Source organism: Macaca fascicularis, chromosome 8, assembly GCF_037993035.2.
Source record: "Macaca fascicularis isolate 582-1 chromosome 8, T2T-MFA8v1.1".
Classification (NCBI taxonomy): Eukaryota; Metazoa; Chordata; class Mammalia; order Primates; family Cercopithecidae; genus Macaca; species Macaca fascicularis.
In genome coordinates, this window is record NC_088382.1 from 114,309,893 (window position 1) to 114,332,096 (window position 22,204).

Genomic DNA, 22,204 nt, shown 5'->3' on the forward strand with positions numbered 1-22,204 from the left:
AGTGTCAGGTGCAGGTTTCATCAGAGATCTGGATGGAGAAGGCAGAATTCACTGTGCTGTGATTTTTCAACAGCCAGTCATCTCCCATGCTAGACCTAATGCTGGTGTCTAATGGCTCATGTCACATCCCTTGTGTTAAACATTGACTTGGCTGAGCTGCCTCTTTAGAAGTACAAATCTTCTCAGGAGAGGCACCTCATTAAGCCACTTAACACTTTAGAGTGAATGAATCTGGCCAGACAGGGAAGGGAGAAGAAAGGGAAGGTGAAGGATGTCAACAATCAAACTACAAATGTATGCAGGGCCTTGCCTAGGGAAGGGAAGATGGGCGAGAGCCTGGCAGAGGAGAGGGTGTTTGCCACTTCTGGCTCACACAGTCCCAGGGTAGTGTCCCTGACAGGTCAGCGGAGGGTTGCCATGAGGAGAGGAAGGCCAATATGCAAGTCCCTGCTGAAGGAAGAGCACCTGCCTGCACTGCCTCTCCATTCTCCAGTTTTCCCCTCTTCTACACTCACTTCCTTACGGCGTTCTTCCCAGTCCTTCCTGTTTGGTTTACAAACCCTTCTGACGTTTGTCTTGTGACCATTTCAAATCCTGTGTAGCTCTTCACTTGGGGAGGGAGCTGGCAGTCAGGGAGGTACCATTTAAAGGTTTGAAAATAGCATATCTGGCTGGGTGTGGCGGCTCACGCCTGTAATCTCAGCACTTTGGGAGGCCGAGGTGGGTGGATCACTTGAGGTCAGGAGTTTGAGACCAGCCTGGCCAACATGGTGAAACCCCATCTCTACTAAAAAATATACAGAAATTAGCTGGGCATGGTGGTGCATATCTGTAATCCCAGCTACTCGGAAGGCTGAGGAATGAGAATTGCTTGAATGCAGGAGGCAGAGGTTGCAGTGAGCTGAGATCATGTCACTACACTCCAGCCTGGGTGACAGAGTGAGACTCTGTTTAAAAAAAAAAAAAAAGTAAAAGAAAATAGCACGTCTCAGGAGACATGAAAGGCCAGGACCTATATGATGTTGCCTCGAGGAGGTACAGCCAAAGGGGGATAGAAGGAACATTCCACAGTTCCTGAAGGGCCTTTCGTATTGGGTGGGGAACATTGTCCTATATCCTCCCTGCAGGTCACACAAAAAGAAGGGAAATGAATGGCAGGTGGGGAATTGAGGCTGGATTTAGTGAAGGGTTATTGATGTGATTTGGCTCTGTGTTGCCACCCAAATCTCATCTTGATTTGTAATCCCCACCTGTCGAGGGAGGGAGGTGATTGGATTGGATCATGGGGGCAGTTTCCCTCACGCTGTTCTCTTGATAGTGAGTGAGTTCTCACGAGATCTGATGGTTTTATGAGGAACTCTTCCACCTTCACGCTCTCTCCTGGTTCCTTGTGAAGAAGGTGCCTGTTCCCTCTTCTGCCATGATTGTAAGTTTCCTGTGGCCTCCCCAGCCATGTGGAATTGTGAGGCAATTAAATCTCTTTCCTTTATAAATTACCCAGTCTCAGGGAAGTTCTTTATAGCAGTGTGAAAATGGACTAATGCAGTTATCATCCCTCTTTTTTAAAAAATAGGAGTGAAAGAGGGGTTAGGCTTAACTGGGAATGTACTATGGGGAAAAGTGGAAGAAAAGAAATAGTTTGTAAAGTATTATGCTTTTCCATTTTTTAAGGTTACTGAATTCTTTTTCTCTGAATTAAATTGTACATCAAGCTCTAATAGCCAACTTCCCTGGTTGAACTGGGGGTAGGCGGTCAGGCAGCTTGTCTGAGAGCCTCAGCAGGCTTCCTCCCCAGCCTGCTGAGGCTCTCCTGAGGAAATCCAGGCTTTTCTGAAACACAAATTAGAAACCCCTGGAATAGCTTTTTTAGTTTACAAAGCCTTAACATCATTATATTACAGTGGAGGCAATCAGGCCAAGAGAGCTGAAGGGAGTGACTGGCTTATATTTGGTATAACAAGGACCTCCCCAGGCATTCTGGCCACTAGGAAACAACCCATTCCCCAGTGTAACGCACTGCTTCCTTGGAGCTGCCTCTAGACCTCTAAGAACCCCAGCATCTCTACCTTCTGGAACTTCAGTGAGATGGTCATATAGGCTTTGCTGTATTTGAGAGTCATTCCATTCTAAAACACAGAACTCGAGACTTGAGCTATTTGTGGTCATGGAAAGACAGAGAACAAACAAGGATTTTGTGATGAGGGGATCCTTATGAGTCTGACTGTTCTCCCACAGCACAGATAATCAAACGGAATGGACTGTCCCCAGATCTGGGACTCGGGAGTTAGCCAGAAGCCTGAGAGCAGGGCTTGGTGAAACAGGAGGAGGTAGATGAGCCAGCTGATGCTTTTAAACTAATTGAGAAAAGAGAGGCAGGTGTGTAATGGAAATACTGGCTTGAAATGGTTAAAATCAGAAAACAAATTAGCACCTGTTTTGTCTAGTTTGGCACCATTCAAATGGAGGTGCAGGCCCCACCTCTGTTGCTCACTCCAGGCACACATTTATGAAACAGGAACACGTAATTGTACCTTCTGAGGGTGGTCTACAATTCTTGCTGCCATCTTAGGAGAATGTATTCCTTCTTTCCCTGTTCATGCAGAGTTTGCTCTGTGGCGTTTTAATTGGCTCAGGTGGTTGTACTTAGCACTGTCCCCTCTCTCCTCTCCCTCTCTGTGCCTCCCTTCTCTGATTTCCCTTCCCATCTCCCTTTTAGTGCACCCACATCTTTCTCTCCCCAAAGTGCTTCTTCCTCTCTCTGCCTCCTTCATGTCTCCCTTCAAAGATGAGACTGGGAAAAGAGGGCGGTAAGGGAATTCCACAGCCTGAATACTTTATTGTGTATTTTCTAGTACCCATTGTCAAGGGAAACTGCCTTGTACTTAACACAGTTTTGTATTTTCTGCATGTGCTGGTGTGTTTTAAAATATTTTAAAGAAAAAATAATGCTTTCACTTCGTGACAAAATATCTGTGTAAAAAGCAAGTCTGGCAGAAAGTGGCTTTGGCAGGAGCTGGGTTGGCCCTGGGCGAGGGCAGGCACCATCCTCAGGTTTCTTACTTTCAGTTGCCATGAACGCCCACTCACCAGGTCTCTCCGTCCTCAGTGGGGAGCATACAACAGGGCGGAGAACACAGGGCCGTTGTTCCAGGATCCCAGATCAACAATTCTACATATTCAGTCTGGCCTTATCAACTCTGGACTCTTCCCTCGCTTGCCTGGGATATTTCCAGTGGCAGTTGAGTAACCAATTTCTGTGGATGTGGCCTCTCACTGGTCTGCACTGTTAAATAAGCAGGAGACCGTAGGCCTGAGGCTGTCTTGTACTTTGAGTTCCTACCTAAACAAACTGAAATCTAATTCAGGAGTATGTTTTGTAACAAATAACTGAGCTTTATTCAATCACAAGCAACCAACTGATCAGACCATGCCCCAACAAGGCGAACGCCTCCTGATACTATGCCCAAATAAGGCAAACGCTTGCATATAGCCAATCAGGTGATTTCTCTACTTCACTTCCATATTCGGCCTATAAAAGCTGTCTGCTTGTGTTGCTGGGTGGAGCCTCTGACCCTCTTCTGGCCCTGAATGTTGTGCAATTCATGAATCGTTCTTTGTTCAGACCCTGTTAAATTGAATTTGTCTAATGTTTTTCTTTTAACAGTATCTTCCCAATTTTACCTTTTCTTTCTGCTTGTTTACTCATCTGATTCTTTACATGTAAGCTCTGGCAGCATGATGTGTTTGTGGTACAGAAGCATTGGCATGGTAATCATTTAAGTGAAGAAAATAATCTTCATATGCAGAAAACTATGATCATGGATCTTGCCCTCTCTCCCTAGTCCATTACTCCCCCTGTGGGTATTAGCTGATTAATGGTATTACTGTCCTATAATTTCTTTGTGTAGTACATTTTCTTTTCTCTATAATTTACATAATCATACTCCAGTCCTTTTGTATTCTACCTGCAAAATGTCCCTTGGCTTTTCCCCCTCCTTTCTATTTCTTGTGTCACTGCCCTAGTCAGGCTCCTGTTATCTCTTATCTCGAAAGATGCCATTCACTGGTTATTTTTCTTTTCCTATTTATTTTCCACATTTCAAATAATTTTCTAACATCTGAAATAAGATTTTTATCACTCCCTGGCCTAAATATTGCTGCTGACTTTTCTTTGGCACGACGTTGAAGTCCCCAGTGACCTAGACCCAGCACACTTTCCAGTCTCATCCCCCATCATATGTTTTCCTGCCCCTCATCATAAACGATTCCATTTTTGATGAGAAGTCAGCCATACTAGGCCCCTCTCTGGTCCTTGAACCTGCTGCATAATTCCTAGCATTTATGCTTGAGGGCAAACTGTTTCCTTTTTTCAGAGTATATTTCTTCCATCTTCAGCCCTACTCAACTTTCAAGGTAGACTCAAATGCTGCTTCCTCTGAATGGTCCTCTTCTGTCACAAGGCAGAATTAAGTACCCCTTCTTTGTTCCCATAGCACTTGGTTCACATGACTCTTGTCATAGCCATCACTTTTCCCCCATTATAATTATTAACAGATCTGTTTTCTTCCCTTAGCCTATGAACTTTTTAAGATTAAGGATTTTGTTGTTGTATTCTTAGCATAGATCTTGGTACCTGGTAGGCAACAAATGAGATGCTATCAGCTTGGTGACTGATACTGAAATGTCCCACTTACTCCTGTGGCTGGCACGCATAAAAGTGATGTCCCTTAAGGTAACCAGGACAGGAGAAGAAGCCGTGTCTAGGTGAGTGTGATAGGGTGTTAAGATGGGACTCTTGCAGTCTTGAGGTTTTGTCTGAAGCTTGAAAGCTGAGAACAACAGATTCCAAGTATATCCACATCCTAAAGCAGATGTTAGACCATCTATGAGGCATTTGCAAAGGGAGTAATAAAAATAGTATTATCAGCAATATTAAGACTATGAAAGAAAATGTTAAGAATTCATTAGCTGAAGTAGTTTCCAAACTGGGCTCCCAATTTCTTCCTTTTCCCTGGTATATTCAGCGTAGCTGCCGGAGTGATCGAAGTCAGTGGTGGCTCTCCTCTCCTCAGAAGCTCTCAGAGTGAACGCCCAAATTCTTGCAATGGTTTCTGAGGCCTGACAAAAGCAACTATCATTTCCCTCTTCAACCGTATCTCCTGTTATGCCTCCCTTTCCTCTCTCTGCTACAGCCACACTGGCCTCCTTGCTATTCTTCAAACATGCAAACATACTTCTGCCATGGGGCTTTTGCACTGGCTTGCCCGGAGTAACCTCATCTTCAAGTCTTTGCTTAAGCATCACTTTCTGAGACCAACACCATCAGCATATTCAAAATTTTGGCCATAAATGCTAGCCTTCCTAAGTCCTCATATGCTCCTCTGCTTTTTTTCCCCATGGCACTTAGCACTATAAAATTGAATTTTTCATTATTTTATAGTTTATTGTCTGTCTCTGAGGAAGGGGTTTGATCTTGTTGTTCACCGATTTATACTGAGCTCCCATTCTAGCGATGAAGCTTAGAATACACTTGCTGGGCCAGGCGCGGTGGCTCACGTCTGTAATCCCAGCACTTTGGGAGGCCCAGGCGGGTGGATCATGAGGTCATGAGATTGAGACCATCCTGGCTGACATGGTGAAACCCTGTCTCTACTAAAAATACAAAAAAATTAGCTAAGTGTGGTGGCGGGGGCCTGTAGTCCCAGCTACTCGGGAGGCTGAGGCAGGAGAATCGTGTGAACCCGGGAGGTGGAGCTTGCAGTGAGCCAAGATCGCTCCACTGCACTCCAGCCTGGGCGACAGAGCAAGACTCCATCTCAAAAAAACAAACAAACAAAAAAAAAAACTTGCTTTCTATGCTACTCATTAGCTAAGTCAGAATTTCCAGGAAAGAAAGGATGGTTGATCAAACTCACTTCCCATAACAACCATATTTTTCCTTGGATTTGACTCCTACTCACATGTCAGCTCTTGAATTTTTCAAGAAGGCCCTTTGTCTGAGATAATCTTTTACTATTATTTACTGAGATTTTAAAGAAGCTATGCAAAGTAGCATTATTAAAAAAAATCTCCTTTCGAATGTAGGTAACAAAAAGATTTTGTCTTATTTTCCTTTTACTCTATTTTGTCTTTTCAGTGTCTCACTCCACCCCTTTCCCAGGTGGAGGAATTGATTCATCTGTGTGTTTTATCTTAAGGAAGAAGAGGGATCAAATGAGCCAACTTTGGCAAAAGAGAAAAAAAAAAAGAGGAAGGATAAGACACATGAAATTAGTTTGGATAAACTTGTTGACAAAGCCAATCTTTAATGCCAAGCTCGTAAAAACAAGAGGTAACTGTTGTCACAGATTGCAGTATCATAATAAAGCACAAATACTGAGTCCTTATGCTTCTCCACAAATCAGAGAGATATGGTGGAAGGACCATAGGATTTGAAGCCAGAATACTGGGCAACATTCTGACCCATCCATCAGCTCTTGTGTAGACATGGGCCTGTCAATTACTCTCTAAAGTGAGAATAAGAATACACAGGCTATCCTATTTCACTGAGTTGTGGGCAGGTAAACGAGAAAATTTGGAAAGCACTTTGCTTGGTGCTCTACAAATATTGGAATCATTTATTCCAGAATTGGGATTTGTTTATTAGTTTACAGAATAAAGGCATTAAGATTCACTTAAATCTCCATGAAACAAATTCGACATTGTTCATTTCCTCACACGAGGGAAGAAAATTCTCTTCTAATGTGTCTATATTTATCAATGAGGAAATCCAGCCCTCAGCTATCCTCTTCCCAGCAGGATTAAGAAACGTAACAGTGGCAGCTGGAAAAACACAGAACTATGAATAGAAGATAAGAATTACAGACTTTTAAAATGTCTTCATCTCCAGTACTTTCCAGATCAGCAGAATGTTTCTTGTCATTGGTGTTGCTTACGTAGTATGATCAGCCAGAAGGCCTCTCTACTCTCTAAAACTACTCATTGTTGCCTAAAAGTCTATAACTGGAGATCCCATTTCTTTGTATTAAGGCATTAATTTGTGCTCAAATCACTTTAAATTGTTACACTAAAGAAAGGAGAAAATGATGTCTATAGCATCTGGTGTCCCTGGAGAAGTAGGGACACTGGCTAAAAGAATGGCTTAAAAAGACATTGGAGGCCGGGCATGCTGGCTCTTGCCTGTAATCCAGGCACTTTGGGAGACCACAGCAGGGGGGCTTGCTTGAACCCAGGAGTTCAAGACCAGCCTGGGCAACATGGTGAAACCTTGTCTCTACAGAAAAATTCAAAACTTAGCCGGGCATGGTAGTGTACACCTGTAGTCCCAGGTACTCGAGAGGCTGAGGTGGGAGGACTCCTTGAGTCTGGAGGTGGAGGTTGTAGTGGGCCAAGATTGCACCGTTGCACTCCAGCCTGGGCAACAGAGTGAGACCCTGTCTCAAGATAAATAATAAATGCATAAGTAGACAATAAAAATCAACTTTATTCCCTCTGAATTTTACCTTGGGCTGTTCTGTAGAGTAACAATTCCTTCTGCCCTCACCCTGGTGAAAGGTGCTGAACAGCAAGGGTTAAAGAAGAAATGTGAGCGCTTAACATTTCTCTAGGTGTCTTTCTTGCAAATTGAAGATTAAACACAATTTTCACAATGGAGATCAGATTTACCCTTAGAGTGTCTTGGCTTCTGTGAAACTCTACTCCCAGCCAACTGCTGATGTTCATTCCTACCATTTTTAGCATCATTTTTCTTTATGTGCCATCGAGGAGCCATTGGGGGTTTGGGTTGCCTATCATTTGGCTCAGTTATGAAGCATGAAGTTATGAGGGCCTAGATCTCTGCCGGGTGCAGCCAGAAGAGCTACTTGGGATTCAGCACAGTCCCTAGGTGATGCTGATGACCCTGGGCTTGCATTGTTATTGTAAGAGAAGCTTGGGGTCTGTAGAAATTGATTTTGGGAATTTCAGTGCAAACCTCCTTAATCACTGATTTGTATTTTGGGATGCAGGCTTCTGTGTTGGCTTGGTTTATATGGGGCTTGCCACTTTAAATTACTTTTTTTCTTTTTAATAGCACTTCTTTTGGAATGTGGGTATGGAGGGTGGAGAAGTATGGGAAATAATGAAGATGAATCAGTGATGGTTAAGACAAAAAAATTAGATGAGAATTTCAATATGAGACCAACTAGTTTTGCAGAGACCCAACTTCTATGCTGCTTTTGAGGGCAAGTCAAATAGACATAAAGAGGAATCTTAGCCTTCTGCTGTCTGTGCCTATGAAATACTATTTAAAGATGTTGAAGAAATGGAAGAAAACAATTTTGAATGTCACAGGAAAGAAAGAATAAAAACCAAGACTTTATGAACCAAAGTAATCATTGCTACTGTAAGAAAATCAGTCATGTGCATTACAAAGATCCTCTGTGATCCCAAGACAAAGACTTAACTGCTACTTCTACACATTAGACATTAATGATGAGGGACTCATAACTGTCCAAGAGGGCTAAACCAAAGATGATGATAAATCCCAACATTTTTTTTTTTTTTTTGAGACTGAGTCTTGCTCTGTCACCCAGGCTGGAGTGCAGTGGCTGGATCTCAGCTCACTGCAAGCTCCGCCTCCCGGGTTTATGCCATTCTCCTGCCTCAGCCTCCCGAGTAACTGGGACTACAGGCGCCCGCCACCTCGCCTGGCTAGTTTTTTGTATTTTTTAGTAGAGATGGGGTTTCACCTTGTTAGTCAGGATGGTCTCGATCTCCTGACCTCGTGATCTGCCCGTCTCGGCCTCCTAAAATGCTGGGATTACAGGCTTGAGCCACCGTGCCCAGCTGATAAATGCCCAACATTAAAGGTGTATTATGTAGTACTAACAGTTTTATCTTTGGCTCCAAATGTGAGATGAGAATCTGCCTAGAAATCTAAAAACAAAACAGAATTGAAGGTAAAACAAAATTGTGAGTTTGGAAGAATTAACGTTTTAAAAATGAATATAATCTCCCTCTTTTGCTTACTTGGCCAGCTTCAAGTACACAAGGGGTTTCTCCCTTCTTTCACTTAAATAATGCATTTAATTCCCTGATTGAATTTATTTGGAAGTAATACATTAATTTAGAGCAAGCGTCCTGAAGTCAGGTGGCCTGTGTTCAAACTCTGCCATTGACCTTGGGTAAGTTAATTAACCTCTCCAAACTTCAACTTTCTCATTTGCCAAAAAAGCATGGCTGGCATATGGTAAATGCTCAATACATTTTAGGTATTATGACTATAGTAATTACTATTGTCCAGCTCATATTCCTTTTACCAATGTACCCATCCTTCAGCTGTTTTCAGTGTTGATGCTTAAAGATCATAGCTAATTGCTTTTTTTTTTTTTTTTGAAGACTTGCTCTGGTCAATAAAGAGGAATCTAGATGAGGAGATTGCAACCCACTCTGCCTTCTGCATGGAGCAGACTAGAGCTAGACTTTTCCCAAGATCCCATTCTTGCTTAACTACTACGTCTTCCCTAATCTTCTTTCCCTCTCTTAGAAGTTATGTTTCTTCCCCTAAAAATCATTTTTTAAAATAAACCACATTCACTTGAATCTCTCTCAGGCTTCTAGTAACCTGACCTAAGACAAGAACCATATTTCTTTGATTTTAAGCCACACGTACTTTCACATTTTAACAAGTTTGAGGTCAGACTGTATCTTAAAATCACTGTAAGCTAGGGTAAAGTTTTCATTTTCTGCACATTGACATGAAAATGTGCAGAATGAGTATCAAGTCTTTGAAGAAAATCCTGGGATAACGGTGGGACATGCTTTTGCTGCATGTCCAACATTCTTGGTGGCACAGAGGACCATGCTTTGTGGAGAAACAGCAATGACTCTGAGTTGAATAGTTGAAAACTTGAAGAGTCAGACTGAATGATTAAAAATACTAAAAATATTTTGGCCTATTTTGCTTTTACTTGCCTTTTAATATATGTAAAACAATATGTAATACATTTTATTGAAATCTAAAGAATCTTTCAAAAATATAAAAAAATTGTAAGTAATGATTGTGACACAGATGATACTTCAGTGCGGTGGGGACGGGATGATCTTGCAGTGAATGCTCTGGGTCTGTTGGATGTCCACACGGGGGAGAAAAGCATCTCTCTGACACCATACCCCAAATCAACTGCAGATGGATTGTAGATCTAAAAGTGAAAGGTAAAATAATGAAGCTACGGAAACATAACATTGGAGACTATCTTCTTGAGCTTTGGTTGGGCACATATTTATTAAGCAGAACCACAAATGCTTTAATTATAAAGAAAAGAATAAATTGAACCATGTAAAAAGAGCATTTCTTCATCGAAACATTCCATTGAAAGAGTGGCAAAGTCAGTCACAAGGGGGGAGAAAATATTTACAACATTTATATCTAACAAAGGGTTATAGTCCGTGCAATAAAAACTCCTACAAACTGATAAGAGAAACATCCTAATAAAATAATGAGCAGAGGCATGGACAAACAAGGATATAAAATGGTCAATAAACATAAAAAGTGCTTCATTAGTCATCAGAAAAATGCAAATTAAAACCACACTTGATAACACTGCATACCCATGAGAAGGCTAAAATCCAAACATATCAAGTTGTAAGCTGGTTTAGCTATTGGAACTGAAACTCTTGAATATTGCTGATGGGAATGTTAATTGAGCAATTACTTTGGAAAAGTATTGAAAAATATTTTGGCAACATCTGAATATCTACTCTGATCCAGCAGTTCTCCTTCTAGGTTTGTACCCAGTGGAAATGTGTATAAATACTCATCCAAATAAAAGTATAAGAATGTTGATAGCAGCATTATTTGTAAAACCTTCAAAATATAAGCCAAATGCCTATCAATAATGTGATGGATCATTATATTGTGTATATTCATATAATGGAATATTATACAGCAGTGAGAATCAATATGTTCTAATAGCATGTAATAATGGGTGAGGATCATCAGTGTAATGTTCAACAAACAAAGCCAGACTGAAAAGAATACATAATTTACAGTTCTATTTATATAAAATTCAAAAATAGGAAAAAAGTTTTTGTGGTGTTGGAAGCCAGGATAATGGTTACTTTTGGAGGGAGGTAGTATTGACAGCAGGCATACAGGTCTTCTAGGGTTCTGACAATGTTCTTGTTCTTAATCCAGGCTGTTTACCTGGGTGTGGAAATTCATCGAGCTTTATTGATGAGTTTCATACTTTTTATGTATGTGAAATGAAAGCATTGACATTGTTTAATTGGCAGCAGTATTCCCTCCTTTTCTAGCACTATTTACATAATATGTCTTGTAATTGATGGCATCTTGGTTGAGGTAAAATATTTTCATCAGTGGTCAGGTAGTAATAGTTCCCTAACTCTGATCTGTCTCTTACTCTGTTTTCCAGTTCATCTCAAGTGCTCAGTGTGGCACCCCATAATCTCTTAACTTTTTCCTTAAGAGTAGAACTGATTCTTAGCTTGATATGTATTCACCTGGAACAAAAATTACCTTGCCCGGACTCCCTGCACCTAGGTATGGTCAATGTGATGGCATTTTGGCCTCTATCAGAGGAAAGGGTATGGGGTAGTGTGCAGGAGAGCGTTAGCTGCCTCAAGTTGCAAATCTTGCAGTTTTCTAAGAAGGACCTGTTTCATGACTGGCCCTTGGCTGATCCCTCAGAATTGAGTCCTTAGAATATTTTAACTGATGAGTGCTTTGCGTGAATCACATTATACCCATTTATCTGGGTAGTTTGTGCCAACAATATGATTTATGATGGATACCTGCTTTCCTTCTTGGGATCTGGGGCTCCAGAGACTGTGGTCAGTCATACAGAAACTACATGCCTGTGTGACTGACACCTGATAAAAGTCCTGGACTCGGCCGGGCGCGGTGGCTCAAGCCTGTAATCCCAGCACTTTGGGAGGCCGAGACGGGTGGATCACGAGGTCAGGAGATCGAGACCATCCTGGCGAACACGGTAAAAACCCCGTCTCTACTAAAAAATACAAAAAACTAGCCGGGTGAGTTGGCGGGCGCCTGTAATCCCAGTTACTCGGGAGGCTGAGGCAGGAGAATGGCGTAAACCCGGTAGGCGGAGCTTGCAGTGAGCTGAGATCCGACCACTGCACTCCAGCCCGGGCAACAGCGCGAGACTCGGTCTCAAAAAAAAAAAAAAAAAAAAAAAAAGTCCTGGACTCAGACAAGCTTCCCTCTTAAACAAATCTGAACAGAATAGGTTCTCACAACTCGTTGCTGGGAGAAATAAGTGCTTCCTATGTGACTCCACTGGGAGAGACTCTTGGAAGTTTACCTTTGGTTTCCTCTGGACTTCACCCCATGTATTTTTCTCTTTGTTGAATTTGCTTTGTATCCTTTCACTGTAATAAACCGTAACTGAAACATAATGATTTCTGAGTCCTGTGAGTCCTTTTAGTGAATCACCATATGTACAAGTCTTGGGGAACCCTGGTACCGATGGTGTAATGTATTATGATTCAAAAAATATTCCTCTCCCTCAACTTTCATAGGAAGAGTATACTTTCCATGTGATTGATATTGAACTTGACCATGTGACTTTCTTTTGCCAGTGTCATGGGGGTAGAAGGGACTTTGTGCCAATTCAAACCTTATACCCTAAGAGGCATTGCACATTTTTGTTTGCCTTTCTGGGAGCATTTGAACTCTTCCATAGAAAAAACATGTTTCCAGAAGCGTTGATTCTATTAGCCTAGGCAACAGAGTGAAGACACATAAAGCAGACCTAAATCCAAACTGCAGCATGGTGCCAAGCCTGGCCAGATCTGCAGCCTGAAGCAGAGATGCTCTGCTGAGGCCAGACTAGATCAGAGAGCCACAGTCACAAGAGTAATGTAATACAGCGTAATTGGGGAGGAGTTAATGGATATGGGCATTTCTAGAAACTTCATTAAAGGACTGTGGGTGTGTATCCTCTCTTTGTCTCCTTTGCTGTCTGGAAGGCCAGATTTGGTCCTAAAGCTCTAGCCAATTTTGTGGGTATTGATGATGGAGGCCAGACCCTAGGGACAGCTGGAAGGCACGTGGAATCCGAATGACTCTGTGGAGCCACTGCTTCCATCTTGTTTAGACCACTTTTGGGTTAGATTCCCTGTCATATGCAGCTGCACTTAATCCTAACTAATGCAGTCAGCACATCCTTATCCACCAACAGGCTCTTAGACTAGGAGACCTGAGAGACAAGACAAATTAGGAATGCTCAGGCAAACCACTTTTACTGTCTCTTGGAAGGTCCTGGGCGATTTTCTGAATATGAATCTGTTACCAGTTTTAGTATTTCCCCCATATTTCATGCCTAAGAGAATTTCCCACTCTGGAAGAATTTTTTTTTAAGCTACTGCTAATCCTTGGGATAGTTTATCAATTTATTTAAAAAGTTTTTCTTTTCTTGTCTCCAAGCTCTTTCAAATGAAACCTGAGTGAAAGCCAATATGTAAAATAAACATGAGCCAAACTACTCTGAAAGAAGGATGGTGACAAACTGTGCATCTTTTCTTTCTTTGCCCCAGAGGGGTCTCCTCCAAATGGTTCTGGCTCTGTGATACCCAGGACTGTAAGGGGTGTGGGTAGGGGTGGGATGGCAGGTTGAAATCCTATGCATTTTTGGAGAGGAAAACAAAGACCAAAAAGAAAAAAAAAATTCAAAGGGACTAGATTTGGGTTTATTTCCAAGAATCAGAGGTGTCCAATGATAAGGTGGTGTGCCTTGTGAGGAGGTGATGCTCCCATCGAGAAGTGGTGTCCCTTTCATCTCTGGATCCCACTCCTACTTCCCACCCCAGCCCAGGGCTTTGCTGAGAACACTTTATTGAATGTCACATTATTATTCTCTTTAGTGCACTCTGTCTTCCATCTAGGGTGGAAGGGAAACAGGCAGACAATTACATTGCTGATGTGGGATTTTTAGAGGAAAATTGAGGGAAATTATGGGGACTACCCAGCTGTGGTGAAAACTCCTCACTGTCTTCCCATTGGACCCATTGTTTTTGCGAACTGCAACTATTAAAAATGATTTAAAGTCATTTGCCAACTTTACCATGCTGTTAGATTCACTTGAATCTTACTTAGCTCTTAAAAAGGGTACAGGCAGTCAAAGCACGTTCACTCTCAAAATGGTATGAAATATGATGTCTACTATTTAGAAAGTTGAAATCTACTACACCATCAATGTCAATCTTCCCAACATTCCCTATTCTATTTGATCTTATTTTCTATCTTCTAGATTCTGTCTCTTGTATCACTTCTTTTTTTACCTTGTAATTTTTTCCACTAAAGGTAGCTCTGGGGTTTTGCTTGTTTAGTCCTCTCCTTCTAAATATAGAGGAAACCCCTTGAAGTTTTTATCTTTACCCTTTTATTTTTAAAGATGTTTACTATTTATGTTCACTTTTACCTTCTTCCTTTTCAGATTCATCAAGAAAGACAGACATCTGAGATGTACGAATATCCTGTAAGACTGACCCAAATCCTGCTGGCTTGGTGAGCTCATCTCCCAGTTGCCTTATTATCTTAGAGTAGTGAAGAGCTCCAGTGAAGATGAAGGTAAACAGTGAGGTGGTTGTACAGTAGCAACCACAAGCAGACGTTTAGCTAATTAATAAAAGGCAGTGTCTTCAAAGCTTGATGTCAACTTTGGGGACCTGGGTTTAAAAGGGGGTTGTTGTCTGGTTCACTTTGTATTCTCATTTCAGAGGTTGCTTCTCTGTACAATTAACACCAAGGAAATGGAGGGGAAAATATTTTTCTGCAGAAAATGCTCAGGAGACCTCCTAGTAGTTTAGATTATAGGAAAGGAAATGTCTTTAGTGTGACAAAAGCACAAATGGAGCCAGAGATAAGTCACTTTCAAGATGTGCATTTAAGAACTGGAATAATGAGTTACTTTGACTAGAGGCAAAATGGATCATTTTACTAGTTGTCTATCACGTTAGGTAACTCTCTTTGGGTGGGGGGAAGAACTTCTGAGATTCTAATTGGGTAGTTTTCTAAAAAACATGCTATATAAGGTTTTAGTGTTTGGTTTTTATATTTTAAAAATAACTCATCCTTGCTATAAAAAAGTTTAAACAGAAGAATATTGCATTGTTTGGGGTAGGCTAGGCTATGCTGCCTGTGGTAGTCAGCCTCAAGGATGGCCCCTAGGAATCCAGCTCCTGCTATTCATGCCCTTGTGCATTTCCCATCCCCTTGAATGTGGGCTGGATTTAGTGACTTGTTTCTCATTAACAGAATCAGGCAGAAATGATGGGATGTCACTTATAATATTAGGTTATAAAAAGACTGTGGCTTCCATCGTGTTTTCTCTCTCTATGCCCCTCTATCTTTTATCCTCTTGTCTGTCTCTCTGGGGAAGTAAGCTGCCTCATCATGAGCAACCCTACGGAGAGGTCATGGATGTTTTTAGACAACAGCTACCAAGGAGCCGAGACTTACGAACAGCCATGTGGGTAGGCTTAGAAGCAGATTCTCCAGCCCCAGTACAACCTTGAGATGCCTACTGCCTTGGTCAGTACTTTAATGGTAGCCTCATGAGGGTTTCTGAGCCAGAACTCCTCCTGGGTTCCTGACCTGTGAATAATACATATTTGTTGCTTCCAGCTGCTAAGCTTTGTGGGTGGGGGCTGGGGGAGTGATTTGTTATGCTCCAATAGACAACTGCTACATTAATGAACTTCCATTTCTCAGTGCCTTTACACAATAATCCCCTCACACACACACATATGCACACTCACACATTTTTAGTTCAAGTTAGGCATTCCCCTGGGAAGCTATCTTGCATGGGTAACACTGACCCAGGCTGCTTCCTTTTTGTGGTAGGGAGATTGCTTGAAGGACTCACAACTTTAAGTATCCCAGAGATAAAGTGATGTATATCACTTCTGCTTACATGTCATGGGCTGAAACCAGTTATGTGACCCCCACCTAACTGTATGGGAAAATGGAAAATTGCAGAAGTATATGGACAATCAATGAGAATTAAAGGTTTGTGCTACATGTATGGCATAAAACGGCTCAGACATTTTATACATAACTGTTTGAATTGTGCCCTTTCAGATGCATACACTCATCATATAAACACATAAGCATATGTATATGCATAAATAAGCACAGAGGCATGTAAAATATATATATCTATACACCAGATATATTTTTAGTGTATAAATTAGATATATATTTTTTATATGCCTCTATGCTTATATGATTATATTTAATCTATAAATATGTGATTATATATTATACATATGATATATACACGTGTAAAATAGGATTATGTCTCTACATAGAGATCTATTTCATTCTTGGTAATATCTGCTTGGAATTTTATGGTATGGAATGTACTAGAATTCATTTTGTTGTTCCCTGTTAATGAAGCATAATTTAATCATTTCTGTGGCTACAAAAATGACTTATTAGCCTGATTTTCATCTGATACCTCTCTAACTTGTCCATATGCCATCATGTGCATGTATTGGAACCAGTCCAAAGAGGGAAAAAAGTCTTGTCTCCACCAGCGCTTGCTTTACCCCATTCTTTCTGTCTGCTTAAACCAAGGGCATCATCGTGTTTGCTCCTTTTTTTCAGGGGCAATAAGAGATAAGCAGTAAGGAAGCTATTGAAGAATTAAACTTCACCAGCCATCATTCTGATAAAAATACAAAGGACAGAAGGAAACTAGCATTTATTAAGTGCAGAGTACTTAGGCACTGTGCTACACATTTGTATATTGATTTCACTAGAACCTCGTGGTATCACTATGAAATCTGTAATTATTATTTAACTCCCACAGTGAAATCTTCTTCATAGGCTTTAAGCACCTCCTTTCCTCCACCCCACCACATATACTCACCGTGTAAAATATATATATATTTGGTAGAAAGCAGAGTTAACCAGGCTGTAATGACTGCTGCTTTTCTTAATAAAGATACTGTAAAGATCGGTGTGCCCTTTCCCGGAAGATACACCATACATATTTAAAAAGGAAAAAGAACATGCAATGTTTGCAAATTTCCTGGGAAGATTCTGTCTGAAAGTGTGCTAGCTTGCTTTCCAATGTTTCTATTAAAGAACAAAACAAATATATATGTGTGTTTGTGTATGTTTGTGTATATGTGTGTATACACATATATACGCATATATACATATATACACACACATATATATACGTGTATATACATATGTGTGTGTGTGTATATATATCCCAAATGAAGAGAGATATGACTGACTGTCTCCATTGGTCTATTGTTTCCACTTGGGAATTCTATAAAAGGGCGAGAACATCCTCTGCCTTTGAAGCAGTTGCCAGTTTATGTCTGTAGTTTCTGAGGGTTGTAGGGAAACTCCTGTGGGTCCTTCTCTCTGACCAAGTAAGCTGTTCCAGTTCAGAGGCATGGGACTGCTGGACAGCAAAATATTTCAACTTTGGCAGAGAGGTGGGAGCAGGGAGAATGATACCTGAATTTTTTTTTTTTTTTTTTTGAGACGGAGTCTTGCTCTGCCGCCCAGGCTGGAGTGCAGTGGCCGGATCTCAGCTTACTGCAAGCTCCGCCTCCCGGGTTCACGCCATTCTCCTGCCTCAGCCTCCCCAGTAGCTGGGACTACAGATGCCCGCCACCTCGCCCGGCTAGTTTTTTGTATTTCTTAGTAGAGACGGGGTTTCACCGTGTCAGCCAGGATGGTCTCGATCTCCTGACCTCGTGATCCGCCCGCCTCGGCCTCCCAAAGTGCTGGGATTACAGGCTTGAGCCACCGCGCCCGGCCTGATACCTGAATTTTTAATAGCATTTTCATGGATGGGGAATAGAGGGAGAGAAAAATCCCTTCACTGATCTCTGGCTTCTGGAGTTCTGCAACTTCCTTCTGTCTGCAATTCCAAGAAGTAAGGTGAGGCTCAGTCCATAGAGGCAGCCATCTCTAATCCTGGCAGGTACTAAGATAGTATTAGTATTTCAACTTTGCAGATGAATAAACAGAGGCTCAGAAAGATTAAGGACTTTGATCCCCAGCTCTGAATAACCATACAGGCCTTCAAGACATGTGCCTTCTTTACCTGTTTGGATTGAAGTAGGAGATCTCTTAAGGCCTCTTAACGTTTAAAATACGTTATTCTAAGCAGAGCTGTAGCCAAATTATAAACATCTAGAAGAACTCTCCTTCAATCATAATACCTTGAACATTTTCTCTGGATAGCCTAAAAATAAATTCTTACTCTACAGCCCTTTAGCTGGTGGAAAGGTTGGAGACCCCTGAAGAGAATACTCTGCTAAAGAATTTGACCTGCTTAAAGTAAAGGAAAATTTTAGCTATAGACAGTTATATTTTACCATGTTCCTACAAATGAACCAGTAGAGGGTGAAGTTTCTATTGGATAGGTACTACAGTGGGACTTGTTTTCTATGTATCTGTGATTCTCGGACATTGTATGGAACCAGGAAAGAGAAACAGAAGCTGCTCTGAAAATCAGTGTTAAATGGAGGTATCCATGCCCAGATAGAAAAGCTATACAAATTAGATTATATTAATGAACAATTTTCCTTTTCTTGGTATTATATATTTCAAAATAGCTAGAAGAGAGAGCTTGAAATGTCCCTAACACATAGAAGTAATACATGCTGGAGGTAACAGATGTCCTAAATACCCTGACTTGATTATTACCTTCTATGCATGTAACAAAGTATCATATATACCCTATAAATGTACACTAATATTATGTATAAATTAAAAAGTCAGGTTTTAAATCGATACATAATATCACAACAGTAATTCCAGCACTTTGAGGGGCTGAAGTGGGAGGATCACTTGAGGCCAACAGTTTAAGACCAGCTTGGGCAACATAGCAAAAACCCATCTCTATAATTTTTTTTTTTTTTTTTAATTAGCTGGATATGGTGGTGCATGCCTGTAGTCCCAGCTACTTGGGAGGCCAAAGCAGGAGGATCACTTAAACCTAGGATTTTGAGGCTCCAGTGAGCTATGATCATGCCATTGTATTCCTGCCTGGGCAACAGAGCAAGACCCTATCTCTAAAACAATTCGCAGTGACTCATGCCTGTAATCCCAGCACTTTGGGAGGCTGAGACACGTGGGTCACTTGAGGTCAGGAGTTCAAGACCAGCCTGGTCAACAGGGTGAAACCCTGACTCTACTAAATATAAAAAATTATCCAGGCGTGGTGGCACATGCCTGTAATCCCAGCTACTCAGGAGGCTGAGGCAGGAGAATTGCATGATCCTGGGCAGCAGAGATTGCAGTGAGCCGAGATCGGGCCACTGCACTCCAGCCTGGGCGACAGAGCGAGACTCTGTCTCAAAAATAAATAAATAAAATAAAATATACAAATCAGACTGAAGTATTGTAAAAATACCTTTAAAAATGAAGACAAAAATTAGACTGTCCCTTCAAGAATTGTTTATCATTGGGAGATATGTATGTGTGTTCTAATAGTCTACTTATTCAATAAATATTTACTGAGTGCCTACAATGTGTCAAACATTGATGTCGTTGCTGGGAATAAAATAATGAGCAAAAAAAGATATCATGGAGGTTACCATCATGGAGCCTTTTCCTTCCAGAGAAAGAAGAGTGTTCAAAGCAATAATTACCATAAGTAATATGTCAGATGCAAAGGATTACTATGAAGAGAAAGCAGAAAGAGGCAAAAGTGAGTGTGGGGTGGAGGAGGCTTCAATTTTAAGTAGAAGAGTGAGGAGGGGATAGTTTGAGTGCTGAGCCTTTCAGACATCAGAGGAAGGAGTGTTCTAGGTAGGGGATTGCCAGGAAGGACAAGGATGCCAGAGGGGCTGGAGAAGAGTGAAACTGGGGAGAAAAGTGAGAGATGAGGCCAAGTAGGAACAGAGGGGCCAGGCATGTAGTCCTTTAGAGGATGTAATATGGACTGTAGCTTTTATTGAATCAGCGGGGGGAACACTGTAGGGATTCCAGCATAGCAGTGATAAGGTCTGATTTTGTAGTAGAATCATTCTGGCATATATGTTGGAAATGAGCTAGGGAGGCCATTTGGAATTTCTTGCAGTAATCCAGGAGAAAAATGGTAGCTTGGATGAAGTTACAAGGAGGGGGCAAGAAGTGGTTTGATTCTGGATGTATTTGCTGAACAACTGAATGGGATGTGAGAGAAAGGGAGAGTCACAGATGACTTCTACATTTTTGGTCTGTGCAATTGGAAGCCTGGAGTTACTATTGAAGGGTAATCAGGAGTTCAGTTTTAAACATAAGTTTGAGATGTCAGCCAGCTATTTCAATGACAAAGCATGAGTCATTTATTGAGGAGAGGTATTTGATAGGAGAGGTCTAGACTGAAGAAAAAAGTTTGGGAATCGTAGACTGGTACTCAAGTCTTGAGATTGATGAGCTTACTTAAAAATGGATGTAGACAGAAAAAACAGAAGATCTTCTGACTGAGGCTTGGGGCACTCCAAAGTTGAGAGGCTGGGAGATGAGTTAGAACCAGCAATGGCATGGAGATGAAGTCAGTTGAGATGGGAGTAAAACCAAGCGGTGTGATGTCCTGGGAGCCAAGTAAAGAACCTGTTTTAAGGAGGTGGTGATGAACAGGATCAAGTAATGCTGATAGATCCAGTAAAATCAAGACTGAAAACCTGGCCATTGAATTTGGTAAAGTGGAGGTCCTCGATGGCCATAGCAAGGGGAGTTCAGTGAAATGAGGAGTGGAAATCTAAAGTGGGTTCAAGAGATAATGGCATGGGATGAATAACAGACTTGGAAGAGGACCAGACATTACATTGTGCCCCACCAACCCGTGACACTAAAGGGTACCTGCCTCATAGGCCTTCTCTGCTCAGTGGAGGTCTCGTATAGATCTCCTAGTTTGAACAATTCTGACTTTGAGATTATTTTAGTGAAAGGAAGAGGATGGATTCTAATGTAATTCAGCTCCTCTTTGCAGAGTGGGGTGGAGATTTACACTGGGGAGAACTGAGGAACTTGTCTGTGTAGTCAGCTTGGGCTGCTATAACACAATACTATAATTTGGGTGGCTTCGACAACTAACATTTATTTCCCATTGTTCTGGAAGTCTAAGAGTGCCAGCGTGGTTGGGTTCTTCGAGAGGGCCCTCTTCCTAGTTCACAGATGGCAGCTTTCTTGCTGTATCCTCACATGCAGAGAAAGAGAGAGAGAATCTCCCCCATGTCTCTTTTTATAAGGGCACTAATCCCATGAGAGCTCTACCCTCATGAATTATTTGCCAAAGGCCCTTCCAAGTATAATCACACTGGGGGTTAGGCCTTCAACATATGAATTTTTGGAACACACAAATATTCAGTTCATCACAGTGTCTGGGAGAAAATGGAGAGTGGATCTTGAGCAGCAGGGAAAGGTTAGGAGATGGTGCACTCCTATGAGGCAAAAGTAGTGCATGGGGTATTCTGCAATCAGGTTTTAGATTTAATTTGTTTCATTGTAATCTCACTATTTTCAATCCCTCAATAAAGTTTCTTCGCATACAACACACACACACACACACCCTTGTGTTTATGGTACGGTTAGGAATATACAGAGGGGTGGCTCTAAGTATTTTCTGGTTGACTCTATGCTAATAACAGGACATATTAAGGGAAGACTGTGGTATAAGAGTTGCAGGCAGCAACCTACAGAGGAGGGAATGAAATTGAACAGTGAGGGAAAACATGGAAATGCAGCTGTCAAGTAGATGTATAAGCATAAAACAAGTGGATCGCCTCTTAAATATACAGGAGAACAGTGGCAATGTCAAACGAATGCTAGCACTTTGGCACATATGATAGGGGGAGAAGCTATGAGGTGGGGAAGGTACCATTCAGGAAGCTCTGCTTCCCTCCCTCCAGCCTTGATTTTTAGGGCTGGCTGTCACTGACCTATCTTGCCATGGTAGCTCTACTCTATACTTCAGATTGAGCATCCTTAATCCAAAATTCCAAAATCTGAAATGCTCCAGTGAGCATCTCCTTAGAGTGCCATGTCAGTGCTCAAAATGTTTTGAATTTTTTGAACATTTAGATTTGGGCTTGACATGGGTTAGCTGTGTCCCCACCCACAGTCTCATATTGAATTGTAATCCCCATAATCCCCACATGTCAAGGGCAGGACCAGGTAGAGGTAATTGGATCAAGGGAGTGGTTTCACCTGTACTGTTCTCAT

General features: G+C 41.6%; 1 long non-coding RNA gene across 2 annotated transcripts in view; it reads left to right on the forward strand.

The window, feature by feature from the left end:
• Nucleotides 1–1,375: 1,375 nt before the first annotated feature.
• Nucleotides 1,376–22,204, forward strand: part of LOC123575251 (uncharacterized) — a 263,315-nt gene continuing 242,486 nt past the window's right edge. Inside the window, exons 1-2 of one of the 2 annotated variants that reach the window (XR_010577035.2) lie at nt 1,376–1,426; nt 14,457–14,590. This is a non-coding gene — a long non-coding RNA (uncharacterized lncRNA). The remainder of the gene's footprint in view (nt 1,427–14,456; nt 14,591–22,204) is intronic. The other variant, XR_012416590.1, reaches the window with a different exon arrangement.